Source organism: Alexandromys fortis, unplaced genomic scaffold, assembly GCF_014885135.2.
Source record: "Alexandromys fortis isolate MF-2015 unplaced genomic scaffold, M_Fortis_MF-2015_v1.1 scaffold_60, whole genome shotgun sequence".
NCBI classification, from domain to species: domain Eukaryota; kingdom Metazoa; phylum Chordata; class Mammalia; order Rodentia; family Cricetidae; genus Alexandromys; species Alexandromys fortis.
In genome coordinates, this window is record NW_026067946.1 from 1,188,854 (window position 1) to 1,206,166 (window position 17,313).

The 17,313-nt window shown below is 42.5% G+C and overlaps 1 protein-coding gene and 1 non-coding gene across 5 annotated transcripts in view; both read left to right on the forward strand.

Annotated features, from left to right (window-relative positions):
- The window catches only part of Znf608 (zinc finger protein 608), a 109,118-nt gene that overhangs the window by 13,917 nt on the left and 77,888 nt on the right, over nt 1–17,313 (forward strand). The gene's annotated exons all lie outside the window — the stretch shown is intronic.
- On the forward strand, nt 3,928–4,029 carry LOC126506045 (U6 spliceosomal RNA). The gene has a single exon (XR_007593069.1). It is a non-coding gene; the product is annotated as a U6 spliceosomal RNA (small nuclear RNA).

The following is a 17,313-nucleotide window of genomic DNA, read 5'->3' on the forward strand; positions in this document are numbered from 1 at the left end:
AGGGTTCCTCCCCCTGCAGCCATCTTTCAAGATTTCCCAGAATGTATTGCATATGTGTAAGTTTTGCAAAAAACATTTTGTAGGTTTTCTAAAATAAACAAAACAGGATATCTGGCTAAGGAGGGGCCCCTGTGGAGTGTTTTAATAGAACACAAATACAAATTTACTTCTAAATATAGCACAGCTATATTTGACCCAGATACAGTTACATGTTACATTTTAAAATTCTTTCATTTTATGGCCAAAAGCTGTAACCCCAGGTAAAGGAATTGGGTCATCACTTGGTTTGATAATTGGGATTGCATTAATGGTGTCATTGTAGACACTAACAAGTACCCAAAATTGTGTTCGAGTCCTTGGAGCACAACCTCTCAGGGCTATTGGCGCCCTTGTGTTGCCATCCATGGAGTCTCATGACTTAAGCCCCCACCCCCCATGCAGCAGTGCACAAACTATGAGAAGGGGCCCGGCTCTGGGTTTCAGGTTGGTTCTACGGTGGGAGAAATGTTTACGCAACAGTGTTCATTACTCTGTTGCCTCCGTTTCAGTGAATTTTCATAAAGTTGTTGATCACCTGATTTGTGTGACTTTTGGAAGTGTTAAGTCTTGGCCAAGAAAGAAACGTTGAGAATGTTATTTCATTACATCCCTCGGGAACTGCTTTCTCAAATACTGCTCTAGAGTTTTCGCACACAGGACAGTGGACCTGTGGCTTAGCATTGGCGGAGAGGTGGTACTCTTCACGTTAAAGGATGTAAACAGCGGGATTTACTGGCACATTTTATATGAGAGTTGGGATTGATACCAACAGCAGTGACGGGCTTTAAAGAGGTGTGAAGGGTTTTATTGATGATAACAGTGGTTATGCTGATCACGGTGCTCAATTTCTAAGTAACACTTTCACTGTAAATGGATGCGTCTATTGTCTTTTCAAGGTCATTGTCATATAAACATACAGCCCCTTGTTGAATGATTTTTTTCACCATCCTTTTCATGTGCTATTTTCAATCTCTGTAATCAAGCAGGAGGAGTGTTTATTTTCTCTGCATTTAAACAGGTCTTATTTTACATTAGTTATTATATATAGCATGTAAATTACATAGATGATTTTGCAAAAACTTTTTATGTTTATTATCTATAAAGTATAAATAACTCAAACGATTTCTACTAAAGCCCTTTGTTTAGACTATGTACAAACTCCATAAAAGAAATAGACAAGTCTTTTGTATTGCTTCCCCTTTTAATGTCTGGTAGCAAAAAGAAAAACAGCAGACTGAAATCCCTAAAATTTGAAAACCTGGGCCTCTTAGATTGTGGCGCTCCCCTAGCTTTAAAAGCATTGCATCTCCATACTGAAGCCTCACAATAGGTATGCCTATGGTATTGGGATTCACTAATTATCCCTTAATGAGGTCAGTCTACCCCAGTCTTTCTCCCTGTCTTGGGAGGAAAAGCACACAGGACAGTTGGATCTCAAGTGGATCCTGCTGTATTTGCAATGTAGCATAACTTCTTTGGAGGCCCCCAGGGTGCTTAATTGGGGCCTGGCGGCATTTGTGTTGGGGGTGGGGGTGCTGCTGCACACAGCCACTCTTTGTGCATTTGGAAGCCCCTGTGCATCTTGGAAGCATTACATGCCTTTGTTGATGGTGCATAGCTTTCTAAACTCTGAATGAGCTTATTCCCTTTTAACTGTTGGGAGAGCAAAATAATGGATGAAGCTAGAAGTCTCTGGGTTGGGCAGCAGCCAAGCTGTTAAACAACAACAACAACAAAAAGGACGAATGAATGGTTTAATTGTAGAGCAAACCATTTGTTTACACACTAAGAAGTACTCCTCACTAAGCCCTGTGGACTGGTAGGTGACAAAATGTGGCTGTAACCTAGAGATTGAATGCCAGGGTTGTGTTTTGTGATCACACTCAAGGGTTTCTCCCAGGTGCCTTCTTTGTGTGTGAAGGAAGCAAAAGGAAGGATCATTTAATTATTTGGTAGGAAGACTGTTTGGCCAAGAGCATGTCTTAAACTGTCAAGAAATGAGGTAGGATGTGGGAAGGCAGGCGGTTATCACTTCCTTGCCTGGTCAAGACATTAAAACCCTAAGGTTCTTGTAGCTGAGAGAAAAGGACTTGAGAACTCTTGTTAGGTTTGGTTTTCTCTTTTGTAAAGGTGGTGGTGGTGAGGGTCAAACTGGGAAGTGTACTAGCTGAGGAGTAGAAAAAGGGTTTGGGCAAGAGGATGGATAGTTGGGGTCCCTTGGTTCCTCAGGTCCTATTCAACACATTCTCCAGAGTTGTTGGGACATTTGCTAGAACTGTCCCCTATTTCACTAGGTAGTAGCATGGCTCTGAATGGAAAGGAACTCTCCAGGAAGGCAATGAAGAGCCTTAGCAATGAAGGATCCACAGAACTGTTGTCCAGAAGTCTGAAGCTAGAGTGATTCTCTTTAGAAAATGACAGATGAACTTTCCAGAATACCAGACACAATGGCCTTAGTTCCCATAGCGATTGCAGTTCAGCCTTCTAATCTCCTGGATAAAAAGATTTAGGGATGTCTCCAATAAACTACTGGTTTCTGGCGGTGTCAGTCTAACCACTTCCTCATTCACTGCTTACATTTTTCCATCAGCCTCGTGAGTGAAACCCTTTATTTCAAATTGCTTCTGTCTACCAGTGATCCTTTCTGATAACTCCAGATTCAAATATTTTTTTTATGGCCTCTGATCTGTCCAACCACAATCAAGGCCACCACACGGGGACATTAAAACCATTTGTTCACCACTTGATGAGTTCTTTAACATTTTATGTGTAGGGTTGTTTGGGCTGCAATTGTGTCTGTGCACCACATGCAGGCTCCGTGCCCAGAGAGACCAGAAGAGGACGTCGGTTGCCTTGGAACGAGCGTTAGAGATGGTTGTGAGAGGGCTGCCTTGGTATTGGGTGTGGAAACCAGGTCCTCCAGCTCGGTGCTCTTTTTTCTTTTTTTCCTTTCTTTTTTTTTTTTTTTTTTTTTTTTTTTTTTTGGAGACAGGGTTTCTCTGCATAGCCCGTGCTGTCCTGGAACTCACTCTGTAGACCAGGCTGGCCTTGAGCTCACAGAGATCAGCCTGTCTCTGCTTCCCAAGTGCTGGGTTTAAAGGCATGTGCCACCATGCCCAGCCCGTTCAGTTCTTAACCACTGAGACACTTCCATGGCTCCACTGGATGCATTCTCGATCAACTGAGCTTGCAAGATCCTAGTCTGTTTAATGTCTTGGTTGTTTTCTCCCTCAAGTTTTAGCACTATTATTTTCATACTTTTTATGCCTTTGAAATGGTACCATTTCCCATCCAAATGGCAGACCGGTAGCTTGGTTTGGGAGCTCTCTTCCAGGGACTCGTATGTAACAGTGATGGAGGAAGTGAGGAACAAAGAGGATCGAACAGATCAGGCCTGGATGGCTTCATTCTCAAACTACTTCTGACGTTTAAATGTGCTCTTATTTATAGCTGATGTTTTTCTGGAAATAGATTCAATACTAACGAGGGAAGAGACCCGGTTTCACTGCTGTGAGAATTCTACTTAATTTTTTAAAACTGCAGACATTTAAATCTCCCCTTCTATCACAGCTATCACTGTCACCAAGCAGACCAAATGAAAATGTGTTTTTTCAATGGAAAGAATTGCTGGACTTGGTGCCTCACAATTTTAATCCCAGCACTTCAGTGACAGAGGCAGGTGGATCTCTGTGAGTTCTAGGCCAGCCTGGACTACATGGGAGAACCTGTCCAAATATAAATATATATTACTAAAAATTATGACCCTCTTCAAATGTTCACCTAAATTTGATTTTTTTTTTTTTTGGTGATCATTCTTTCTTTAAATGTTAATGTTGCTCAGTCTGTGTTTACTTAGCAAACAAAAATGGAAATGGGAAATTGAAAATCATGCTCTGCAGCACACACACCAAAGTTGGAATATTGCAGAGACAATTAGCATGACTCCTGCAAAAGGGTGACAGGCAAATCCGTGGAGCCTTCTCTGTTCACCTTTGTGAAATCACAGAGGCAGCGGAAGAATGAATGTCCTCTACAGCTTTAGCCTTCCCTGGAAAGAAAGTTTTTTCCCCCCCGTTGTCGCTGCCTCCGTGATGGAAATACTTGCCAGGCTCTTAAGAAGTCACTACCCGGTCGGGTGGAGGTGGCGCAGGCCCTCCTTTAATCCCAGCACTCCGGAGGCAGAGGTACGTCATCTGATCTCCTTGAGTTCAAGGCCAGCCTGGTCTACAGAGTGAGTTCCAGCAGAGCTACACCCAGAAACCCTGTCTCAAAAAACCACACACACACACAAAATCACCTATTTTACTCAGGTGTTCAGATTGCAGCCACAGAATGGGGAGGGCACGTGTTGAGTTTTCTACCCCTCTATGTTAATATATGAGTTCCTCTCAGATCTTTCTGGTCCCGTTTATCTTGTTTTATATGCTATTTGGCTGGATCCTTTTTGTTACCAGTATAAAATGTGGGGTGGGGAGCTAGCCTAAGATGCTCTGAAAATGATTTTTATAAATCTGCTTACACCAAGTCTAATACTTTCTATCTTAGCTTATATTAAAGGCTTAAGGTGCACTTTGAAAGACTACCACGTGAATCCACCAGCCTGCTGCAAGACTGCATTTATTATTTCCTGGTACCCACCAATCTTTTCCATGGCCCGGAGCTAGCATAGCTGCAGTGACTTCCAGGGGCTAATCCTGCTGGGTCTTAGAGTGATGGGAACTCTTACTAGCTGCCGCCTTGTACCAGTGATCAGCTGACAACACGAGATCACTTGCCTTGTTAGAGTTCAGCTGTCTGGATATTAAATCTTAAACACCTAGAGTTTCTGACAATTGTTGTAAACACCTTGGAAACCAGAAGACTTTTTATACTTGAACTGTTTTTTTAGTCCACATCTTTACTAGAGTATAACACTGAACATACTGACTCCTTGAAGTAGATATTTTTAAAGGATTTATTCTATTTATTAAAATTCGTGTATATGTATAGGGTGTGTGCGTGTGTGTGTGTGTGTGTGTGTGTGTGTGTGTGTGTGTGTTTGCCTGTGGAGGCCAGAGGTGTTGGATCTTCTCCCCTGGAGTTGGAGTTACAGCAGTTGTGAACAGCCCCGCATGGGTGCTGGGAGCTTGAACTTAACTCCTCTGGGTATAGGTTTTTTAATGCTGCTTCCCCAGCCCCTCAAGTTGCTTTTTACTCTGGTGAGTGCCTTGCCACCGTACCTCAGTAGAAGGCAAGAGTTAACCGGTCCTAAAGAGCTAGGTAATGATTTCCCTTTCATCTCCTTGCATTCTAAAAGGTTTCTGGAGTCTCCCTCATTTGGGGTTTGTTGTTGCTTGTTTTGGGATGTAAAGGCTGAAGCTAACTGGATAAATAATTCTGTGCAGTGGGGTATAGTCGCCTCCATGTTATTTGAGCCTGAATGTGCGTGCATAATTGGAGAGATTATTGGAGAGAGAGTGTTTTGCTGTGGTAGATGTGGTTTAAATCCTAGCGCTCAGCATAGCATTTAGTTTCTCAGCTTACCCACAAAATCTGTGACTCATTTAGTGAATGTGAAGATTTTTGTCCAGATGGTTAGGTTTAATTGTAAAAACTGGAAAGATTTCAAAGTACCCTTTGGGGGAGTGTGGGAAACGAGCAAACAACAAAGAAGAACTAAGAGTAACCATAGATCACTAAATATGGCATATATGTGTATTTTGTATTTATAAACACACACTCCTATAGACTTAAACACACACATACATGCGCATACAGGCGGGGGAAGATTAAAGAACCGATTCCAGCAGCACAAAGGGTTAGAACGTGGAAGGGGAGTGATTGCATTAGATTGTGCTCCAGACCTATGTGCATAGCCTTCCCTGAGCTCCCAGCAGGCTTCCTCAGAAGGTTGGCAAGTTCCCACTCCCTCATCACCGGCGATTCCTGGTTAAGGTCATTGTGCTCTCGCCTTAGACTTACCCTCAAAGCCTAGACCAGCATGCTTCACTGCCACTGCCGCTGGGTAGCCCAGAGACGGAGGAAGTTTGCTTTCAGCACCCATTTCTTCACACTTTTTGCATATGATAGCTATGCCAGAATGAGTCTAACTATTTAAGACCTGCCCTTTCCCATCACGTCTGATGCCGATGGGCCGTGAAACACAGGCATGGGCTATCTCATGCTTTGTAGTCAGGATACTGATGACCTAATTCTTGACCTCATAAACTACCCTTCATTTCCCCAGTAAATTTTCTTTGAAGTTGGTCGGCTAATAGATTCTACACTGAACTCTTTTTTGTATTACCTAGATTTATAGGGAGAGAAAGAAATGATATATCAATGACTTCAGGAAATAGCTGGACAGAAGGGGAGGCCGTGTGGCTATCGAGAATGTTTGTTTTGTTTGAGCAAAGTGGACATGGGCTCTGGAAAATGGTCTGTCAGGAAGCAGCACAGACATATTTCTTGCACAGGAACAGAAATGCGCCAGGCATCGGAAAGTGTAGAGGAGTGAGCTAAGGGCGCTAAATCAACCTGTTATACTTACCTACGCCAGTGGCTTTTGTGATAATGGGATCTGTAAAACAGCCCAAGGCTTGAGACTGAGGTTGTTTTGCATGAAAGGAAGATTAACAAAAAGGGCCAGTATTGGTATGGTGATTTTTCAGGTTATAAGAGAGAGTGCTTCCTGTGTGGGAGGAAGTTGAACTCCGTGGCATTGGAGAGCAGGGTTAGCCAAAGGTTCTCCACTTTGATGTGAAAGTGATCTTTGCCTTGCTCCCCTTGACTAAACTCCCGCAAAAATACCTTTCTCTATCTTCTGATAGACTCCTATCTGTTGATAGTCTGGTTTTTCTTCCACTGTTTATCAAGAGCTTTGACGTCCAGTAGCAATCTGTTGGAAGGCTCTGAATGGTGATTTTGGGATAGTGCTCACAGGTCCACAGCAAATGGACTGATAAAGACCAGAGAGAATGGGGCTCACTGTAAGGAGTGTCTGGTGGGGAGACAGGTGGGAGGGTGTGGTCGCTGTCTTCTGAAGCTCTTGGAGGGGTCGTCTTTTCTTCCTTTGTCCTGATGATTTTAGAATCAGTTCACTTGATTCTTTTCCTACCTCCTCTCTCTTTCTTTCTTCCCCCTTCCCTCCCCTTGTCCTTCTCCCCAACCTAGGACCTCATTCATACTAGGAAATGCCCTATCACTGAGTCACGTCCCCTGTCCTTTCTCTCAAGATTTCTTTTAATATGGCATTATGAATGTAAGTGGTAAGATTGAAGCAGAATGTGACATTTCCCCCTCCTGAATTTTCAAACCTTCTATAACTTAATGTAGAGAGTATGATTCAAATGGAGATCCTGAGCATGGATGCAGTCAGTCATTTAAGTGTACTGTGAGACTACTTGAGAGTAATATTCATGCTGTATGTTTCTGTATTTTGTCTTTGTTATGAACTTTATATATATAATATATTCATATATATAATACCCAGTTATGTGTGGTTTCTAGAAATTATTGAGATTTCTCATGAACCTTACAATTAATTTCAGAAATGGAAATAAGAATTGTGTACATTACTGATGAGATAAGAATTGCCTTATACAGTTAAGGCTACAGGAACCCAAGGACAAGGTGGGTTGTAAGAAGACGGGGTTTGTCCAAGCAGCGGTACCTTTTATTTCATCCCAAGCCTTGACTTGGACAATGGAAGTTAGGCTCGACAGAGCACACGGTTGCATTCTTTTCTGTCAGAAATCCTGCATTATCTTAAGACACAGTGTTGTGGAATATCAGTTGAAGATGTGTTACATTTGTTTATCCTGTGGAACATTTGTTTAATTATGTTGCATTTGTTTAACTCTGTGAAGCTGTGTTGCTTTGCCTGTCTAAAACACCTGATTGGTCTAATAAAGAGCAGAATGGCCAGTAGCTAGGCAGGAAGAAGGATAGGCAGGGCTGGCAGGCAGAGAGAATAAATGGAGGAGAAATCTGGGAGGAAATCATCAAGGAATGGGAGAGAGGAGGAGGACACCTGGGGCCAGCCACACAGCCACCCAGCCACACAGCCACACAGCAAGCCATGGAGTAAGAAGTAAAGGCAGATATATAGAATAGAGAAAGATAAAAACCCAGAGACAAAAGATGAAAGGAATAATTTAAGAAAAGCTAGAAATAAGCCAAGCTAAGCCTGGGCATTCATAAGAAAGAATAAACCTCCCTGTGATTATTTGGAACCTGGGTGGTGGGCCCCTCAAAGGGCCAAAAGAGTAGAAAATCAACATACAACCACACAGTGGAAAAGAGGGTCACTAGAAAAAGGTAGATTTGCCCTGCTTGTGAAATACTTTGGGGATGTTTGAGACTTTCAGTGACAAGAAGTTGCTCTGGAAGAGGTTGAATCTCTGAGGCCGAGGTGGCTGTGGTTTGAAGCTGTTTTATAAAGAGCCCTGTCAAATGCACGCTTGGGATGGAAGAGGAAAAGCAGTTGGAGCAGAAAGAGCTGCACCAGCAGACCTAGCAAGTGATGCTGAGCTCGAGGGGGCTTGAACTTGGAATCTGAAGTGATTGGATTGGATACAAGCACTATTTTTTTGGATGTGATTCCTAGCCTTTTTTCTGGGCTGACTGGACATGCTGTTAAATCCCCTCAGATAACACACATGGCATGTGTTTTGCACAGACCGTGTAGAGATTGGACTGGGGCCTGGGCCTTGCCTGGTCATGCAGGGCCTTGTAGGCCATGGTTAAGGAGTTCAAATCCTGGTTGGAGCAAAATATGCTTCCAGATTTTAAGCACGGGAATAACGTGATTTAGTTTTGCTTTTTTAAAAACTTCCTTTGATGGTTCTCCGGTATGGGGAGCTGATTGCCAGAGGTCCAGCGAAATTGGTTACAGGACTGCTCATGAAGCCCCCAGGAGGCACAAGAGAAATGTCTTTGTCAGTTATAGAGTTTGGTTGAAAGTCGTCATGTTGTCCAAGGGTAAAGATGGGCTAGAAATTGAGCTGGAGTTGTGTAATAGTAAGAGCTAAGGGTAATGCTGAATGGGGTGGGGTGGGGTCGGTAGAATCAAGAGTTATGAGCCTCCTTTTTAAATTTATTTTGGGTCTTATGTATTCCTGACTGGCTACAATAAACAGCTGAGGATGACCTTGAACTTCCGATCACCCTGCCCTCACCCTCGAGTGTTGTCTTGACAGGCACGCACAAGTGCACTCAGCTATGATACACTTTTTAAAAAATATATTTTTAAATATATATTTATATTATATTATTTATATATATATTTATGTATAAATATATCTTACTTATTTTTATTTTATGTGCATTGGTGTTTTGCCTGCATATATTTCCATGTGAGGGTATCAGATCTTGGAATTACAGACAGTTGTGAGCTACCATGTAGGTGTTGGGAATTGAACCTAGCTCCTCTGGAAGAGCAGCCAGTTGCTCTTAAAACTGCTGAGCTATCTGCCCAGCCCCATGATACATTTTGGACACAGTCTGAGGCAAATGATGCATGTGAGGTTCATTCATTCAGTTAGATGTTTAGGTTGAACTTGAAGAAACTGACTTGGAAGTTGGTGGCTGTGAGAAGTCACCCAGAGCATGAGTGTCCTTAGGAAAGACAGAGACCAGAGCTGAGCCATGGAATATTAAGAGGAGCCCAGGGCACACGCACTGTGGAAGAGGAAACCCCAGGCAATCTGGTGTTTCTGGAAAGCAGGTTTACAAATTCCATCCAGGTGGCTCTGCTTGTCTGTGCCAAATGGTGCCAGGGATTCAGGTTAAGATGGGGATCAAAGTCAAAGGCTGCTAAGCTCCACGATTGCTGTCCCAACTGAAACACAGGGCAGGGAGACACAAAACGTCACTGAAAGACTTAGTGTAGTTCATAGATGGTGGAGAAAATCAGAACATATCGATACTTCTTAAATGGCTTGTCATAAGGACAGAAGTATTTGTTTTGTTATTTACCGGGGAGGGGTTGTAGCTGTGGCCGGAGCTCAGCTGGTCGAGTACTTTCCCAGCTTTCACAGAGCCCTGTGATTGATTCAGAGTCATCCTTAGCTGTAAAGCAAGTTCAAGGACAGCCTAGGAAGCGTGAGACCCTGTCTTGAAAATAAACATCTATCATTTTCAAAGTGTAACGAACTTTTAATGACCTGTTTGCTGCTGTGGAAGCGGGGGGGGGGGGAAGAATTATACTAAAGTGAAGGCTTAATAAATGTTCTTTTGTAGGCCTGAGGGTCAGGGTAGGGAGACTGGGTACCTGGGGGCTGCCTTGAACATTTGTAGTTGAACAAGTCGTCTATGGAAAGATGGAGTATAGTCAGTCACACACAGAGGGTCAACAGTATTTGTGGCTGAAAAACAGCCCCTTTGGATTAAAACAACAGCAACGTCTAGCAAATATTTTGTTTGTTTGTTTTTGTTTTTTGAGATAGGTTTTTCTTTGTATCTTTGGTGCCTTTCCTGAACCTAACTCTGTAGACCAGGCTGGCATCGAACTCTCAGAGATCCGCCTGCCTCTGCTTCCCAAGTGCTGGCATTAAAGGCGTGTGCCACCACTGGCCAGCAGTATCTGGCAAAGTTTGCTGGAGACTGCACAGGTTTGAACATGCTAAGCATGCTGGGAAGCTACACCCCTGGCCAAGAAGATTTTATTCCACCATCTGTGCGGGTTGTTACAGTGTTAGAAACTTAGAAACTTCTTTAATAGAGATGTTATAGACAACAGTTGTATCCATTTTTTCCCCATTCCTCCTGTGGTTTAGGGATCTTTGACTATTTTGTGTTCAGGTTATATGTGCATCTACATGCCTCAATTTATTTTTCCACTCACGCCTTTATCCTTTTCTTCATTGAACAAGTGGATTTTGAATGCCTGTGCCTGGGTCTCTAAGGCACAGTAGTGAGCAAGAAAGTCTCTCCCCTGTGAAGCAAATATTCTAATTTCTTTTGGAGAAACCCTTTTTGTTTCATGGTGGTTTGTCTTGTAAGGGAAAATGCAGCAGGGGAGGATGGAAGCGTGAACTGCTAGGTGGGAGAATTTATATGTGTTTGTGCCTGAGTAGGGCTTGAGAATAGTCAAGAGGCATTTGATCTGGGCATGGAATGAAGATCCCAGAGTACAGTCCCCGAGGTGGGAAGTGTTTGTGTGCCTGAGGAGATACAGTTTCCAGAGTGGCTTGAGCCGATTGATGGAGAGCAGAGAACAGGGAGGTACAGTGGGGGAGGGGAGGCAGGCTGTGGTCTCAGTGGTCTTAGCTAATCTTCTGACCATTTTGATTTTTCATTTCTGAGTGGTGAAGGGAGATGGAGGTATTGTCTTGTGTGAATTATGCCCACTGATTCCACACGGAACTCTGCCAATCCTGCGGGATACGGGGAATGCGCAAGCTAGAACCTTCCTTAGAAGATGGCTTCTTTCCTGAGGGAGAATGTTCTAGGTTCTAGGTGTTCGTTCACATGTGAACACACATCTTTATAAATATGTACACTCTCACACTCAACAGCACAGGCACACACACATACTTTATAAACACATACATGCATTCGTACACATAACCACCCAAGCACACACCTTATAACACACGCACTCTCACACACAAACACACATGCACACACTCGCGCCTACATACTTTATATGCTGTCACTTTATCAATAAAATTGGTTATTATTATGTTTACAAACAACAGCTTTAAAAATGATGGGGTGATGCTATAAAGACCGATCTCTTGGGTCTCGTCTTTTACACTTTCTACGTTCACACTCCCGTGGAGTCTTAACATGTTGGGTGATGTCCCATAGTTAGTAATTCCCAGCACTCAGAAGGCTGAGGCAGGAGGATGACAACTCAGAGGCCAGTCTGGGCAATGCAGTGAGGCCTCGTTACAAACAAACATTGAAGCAGAAGAGCACATCTCCTACTTTAGACTGGCCTGAGCAAATCAGTGGCATTTGGTAAATTGCCGATCTATTTTGCTGCGCTTGATGCAGACCCTTGTCTGTGGTCCAGGCTGTCCTCAAACAGGAGATTCTCCTTCCTCAGGCTTAAACTAATTCTTAAATGACTTTAAAAAGTTTTAAAAATCAGTACAAGAGTCTGGAGAAGCGGAAGTTGTAATTATCTATCTCATAATGGAAATGGGGCATTCTTTCCTCAAACCCTCATCCTTCCCAGCCGGCTCCCTAGAGCCAGTCCTCATTAAGCCTCGTGTCTTTCTTGAAGTGGTCCCTGTCTGTCAATCATACAGGTCTGTACTTCTCATCTCCTGCACAAATGAGAGCATTGAAGAAACTGATCTGCACATTGGCCTTTCGCTTGGCTGTGTTCTAAGATCACTCTTTACCTTGGGTTCTGCAGTTTAGCATGCAAACTATTGGCAGTATTTTTCCATTATTTAAAAAAAATGTCCTGGTGAGCAACTAACTTTTCATTTATACATCTCAAAATTTAATTTTCCTTCCACACAATTGTATGTTGTGCATCATCCAACACTAGAATATACAGTGTGTGTTGCACTGCAATTTACCACCATGGCTTATGATTTTCTGGCTTTAATGTTAATCTGATAGCAATTTACCTGAATTTCAATTTGTAGTTTTTATTAGTATAAGTCATTGTATTTCAGTATTTTTTTAAGTGTTGGAAACTTGTAACCTTTGCCTGGTTTTATAGTAAGCCAGCTACTACTTGATGTTAAAATATTTGTGATATTTCATATGTATGTTAACTAAACATACAAATATTTTGCACATTTCTTGCTCATACCCATCCTTCCACACTCGTGCACCCTTGAGGTCTAGCAAGCCTTTATGGTGAGTCGTTTGCAAATTTTTTTTTATAATTTAATTTTTATTTTTTGGTGTTTTGCCTGCATATATGTCTGTGCAAGGGTGTCAGACCCCTTGGAACTGGAGTTACAGACAGTTGTAAGCTGCCATGCGGGTGTTGGGAATTGAACCCCGGTCCTCTGGAAGAGCAGCAGTGCTCTCAACTGCTGAGCCAGCTCTTCAGCCCCCTGCAAATAGTTTTTTTTTCCCATCTCTTCGGATTGGTTTGTGTTTATTCAAGTACACCACCTTCTCCCAACTACTACCCCGGTGCAAAAAGTCTTAAACTGTGTATTCAAGTCCATAATTATTTTCCTTTCATGGCTGCTGGGCACTGCATCAGCATAGGGAGACCTTGCTTATTCCAAGATTATGGAGTCGATTTCTACTGCTTTTTTTAGTGTTCTAACTCTCTTTGAAGTCCTTTTGTTTGTTTTGTTTTATTGAGCTGTGGTCTCATAAAGTAGTCCGGACAGTACTGACTGACCTACTCTGTAGACAGGGCTGACCTTGAACCTACAGGGATCTGCCTGGCTCTCCCCTCGTGGCTTCTGAGATTACAGAGGAGAAGGGCTCCACCACACCTGACTTGAACATAACACTTTTATCAGAGTTGTATATCTCAATTACCCAGGGAATGCTTAACATTCCCCTCCCCCATTTCCCTGTTCTTCCCTGCCCTGCCCTGCTCCTCCTTTCTGCAAATTTAGATAAAGATCCATTCCCTTTCTCTCTCCTTTCTTCCCTCTTAAGAATGATTATTCGAATCTACTTTTAGAAAAGATAACTTCTTATACAAAAATCTCCCTAGTACTGCTTTAAATACCAATTCAGGAAGGTGTTTGGCAGATGTGGCCATATGGGTGGTGGAGCCGGAAGCACTGACCATGTAGGTCTAGCCCCAGGTAGATTTATGGCCAGGACACACTTACTCCCGCTTCCTAGAATCATGTGGCAGGAACTCTGTTGCACAAATGACCTGCTCATGTAGTAAAGATGAGCCGAGCCGGCTTGTGCTTTGCTGGCCCTTTTGGCTGAGCAGTTCGGACACTGGCCATGGCAAGGGGAGATGTTTAGGCAGTGTCCAAACGCTCAGTGGGATGGATTTCCTCCACAGTCTTACCTGTGCAGGTCATTTCTTCTGGTCAGCAGCGCTTTGACCTCTCTCATGTTAATGAGCAAAAGCCACTGTTTTCTATTTCTGTTTTTCTTTCTTTCTGGGACCATATCTTCTGAATGTCCTTCCCCAAGAGACTTAATCTCCATCCCCATTTCTGCTTTAGGCTCTGCAGATGAAAGTCTGTTAAGCGCACCTTTCCCATTTTGTTCTGGGATCTGTGCGTGCACACTTCCCCTTGTGAGCCGGGGGACCCCTGAGGACACTCTTACTTATTTTTTATCCCTGTCAGTACTTGTTGAGCAGTGTGCTCCTTGGTGGCAGTCATGGGTTAGAAGAGGGTCTTCAGTGTGGCTCCCGTGGGTCCTTCCTATGAGATCACAGGCATAGACACTGTTAGAAATGATGTGGGATTTTGTCTGTCTTGCATTTACATGTAGTTATAATTTTTTTTACAAGTGCCATTATTTATGTAATTGGTTGGACTGCATCTGCTTCCCATGCCGGGTAGGGTCTATCTGTTGAATTTTAAAGAAGAAAGATAAAGATGATTTACTCAGAAAGTGTATGCTGTGTCAGAACACCAGATCGCAGTGACTGTCCTGTGTGTTGCGAGACTTTTGTTTGATGGGTTCTTTGTTAGCCACAAAACCCCCAGGGCTAAAATGGACAGCCACTCTTGCAAATAGGAAAAGAAAATACCCACAATATTCAAATGAAAAAGAGATACCTATAGGAAAGTTTACATTAAAGCCAGCCTGATTTGCAAAGGGAAAAATGGGGTGTGAAAGACTGGGGAAATCACTCAGGGTGAAAAGTTTGCTATGTATGAGTGAGGCCCTGAATTCGGATTGTCAGCACCCAGTAAAAAAGCCAGGTGTAACAGTGCTCACTGTACATCTGGCCTGGAACGGTACAGCCAGTATTCTCTGGGGTACTGGCCAGCCAGTCTAGCAGAAATGAAGGGCTCTTTTTTTTGAGACATCATCTCAAAATTTAAGGTGGAATGTGATTGACGAAGACAGGCCCTGCCCATGTGTACACCCAAATGGGTGCATATACACACAGGCACAAAAATAGTTAGCCCTTGTGTCTGGAGTGTTGATGAGCTCTTAGGAAATCAAGCATGAATTTAGCCGTTTGTGTCTATGTTAGAATTCATGAAAGAACTTGAAACATTACCCTATCTGAGGGTTTCTACATGGCATATACCATCATTGTGCACCTATGTAATCATTAGCCATAACTGTGGTTGAAAAGAACAAGTGGTTTTGGTGGATATGCATGATAGCATATGTTCAGGAGTCAGAGGCAGGCAGATCTCTGTGAGTTTGAGGCCAGCCTGGTCTTTATAGCAAGTTAAAGTCAGCTAAAGATTTACATGTAAATGGAGACTGACCTTTTGTCTAGGCTGCCCAGACCCGAAAAATCACACAGAAATTATTTTAGTCACAACACTGTTTGTCCAATGACTCAGGCATATTCCTAGCTAGCTTTTACATCTTAAATAATTTCTATTAATCTGTGTATTGCTATGAGGCTGTGGCTTATAGGTAATGTTCTGTTATCTTTCTCCTTTGGCAGCTACTTGGCATCTCTTTAACTCTGCCTACTCTTTATCTATGTTTGAACTTCTGGCCTACATTTACTCTGCTAAGCCACTGCCCAAACAGCTTTCTTTATTTCTCAACCAATACAAGCAACACATACAGAAGGACATCCCACATCATCTCCCCTTTTCTGTCTAGTTCAAAGGAAGGCTTTAACTTTAACATAATAAAATTACATATAACAAAACAGGTATCAAGCAAGAATTATAGTTACACTTTTTAGTCTATTTGTAACTGGCAAAATTAAAGAAAATACGCTATCATCTATCTTATCTCTGTGAGTCCAAGGTTTCATTTCTAATTTATCTTTTATCGTAACTAAGGAAAGCTATGTCTATAACTGTCTGTCCTCAACTCCATTAAAGATATGTTAGATTACCTAAATAACCAGGAAATACTTTGAAAGCAATTTCTAAGACTCTAGAATTGACAGAGACATCTTGGTATCTGGACAGTTACCCAAAGTTCTTTTGAAACATTGGGGCATCCATCTGCAGCCTACAGACCCAGAGAATCTGGCATATTTTTCAGTGAAGCAGGAAATTGGAAGATCTGCTTTGCCTTGTACTGGATAAGTTCATCAGTTGTTTTCTTCTATGTCCTGTAGAATGTCTGACAGTTTCTGCTGTGGAGCAGGAACACTGAAGGACCATCCCACTTTTTGGCAAGTTCAGTAGTCACTTTCCTGTCAGTCCTGCATCTCCAGTTCATACAGTATACCATCAAGCAGTCTAGACAAGAGCAGTTTCTTACTCAAAATGACTAGCCTTGTCACATTGAAGGCAAACTCCATAATGAGTTTCTTCATTGTCCGTCAACCTCTCTGAAGTAATTGGTGCTGCCAGAAGCAGACATGTCTTATTTTTGAGAAAAGTCTAAGTTCTTGAAACATTTTAAATGCCATATTCTGTAGGGAATAACTACACAGTTATCCCCTGTTTTATAAAACAAAGGCAAACATTACAGGTACAACAACAACAACAGATAGTTTGAGCAATCCTTGTGGAGGAGAGAATTCTTGCTGTGAAATATTGAAACAGAGGAAGCCCAGTGATGGGGAAGTCTCTGCATCTTTTGTGTAACCTGCTGATAGCATCTGCAGAACCTGGGGAGAGATGCCATCGTATTTTTCTTACATTTTCCAGACACATTATTTACTTAGAAGCCTATTTCTTTTCTAATAAGTAAAAGTAGTCCATTGTTTTTAATCTTGATACAATAATTTTTAATTTTGTTGCTCAAGCAATGTTTCTTGACTTCAGGAGCCCCTGCAATTATGTTTAAAGACTTTCAAAGCAGTATCTTATTGGTTTTTATGACAACCTTCAGAAATCATAAGAGGCTGTCATTGCAGGCAAAGACACTCTGGTTTTTGATGAATGTCAGAACCCTGGGCCTACAAAGAAATCCTTCTCTTGTTTTCTCTATGTAGTCCTGACTGTCTTGGAATTCACCACATAGAACAGGCTGGCCTCAACTAACAGAGATCCACCTGTCTCTGCCTCCTGAGTGCTGGGATTAAAGGAGTCACCACACCTGACTGAAGTTTGCTGTCACGAAAAAGTGGCACAACCCTGCCTGAACTACCTCCTGATTGTGCAGTTGCCTCTAGGTTAGCAAGTTAAATTTTTAACTGAGCATCCTTGTGTCCTGTCTCTAGGGATTAGGAGAAAGGACAAACATACAAAAGTATAGACCCATCCGTAACTTTCAGGCTTCTTAGACTCT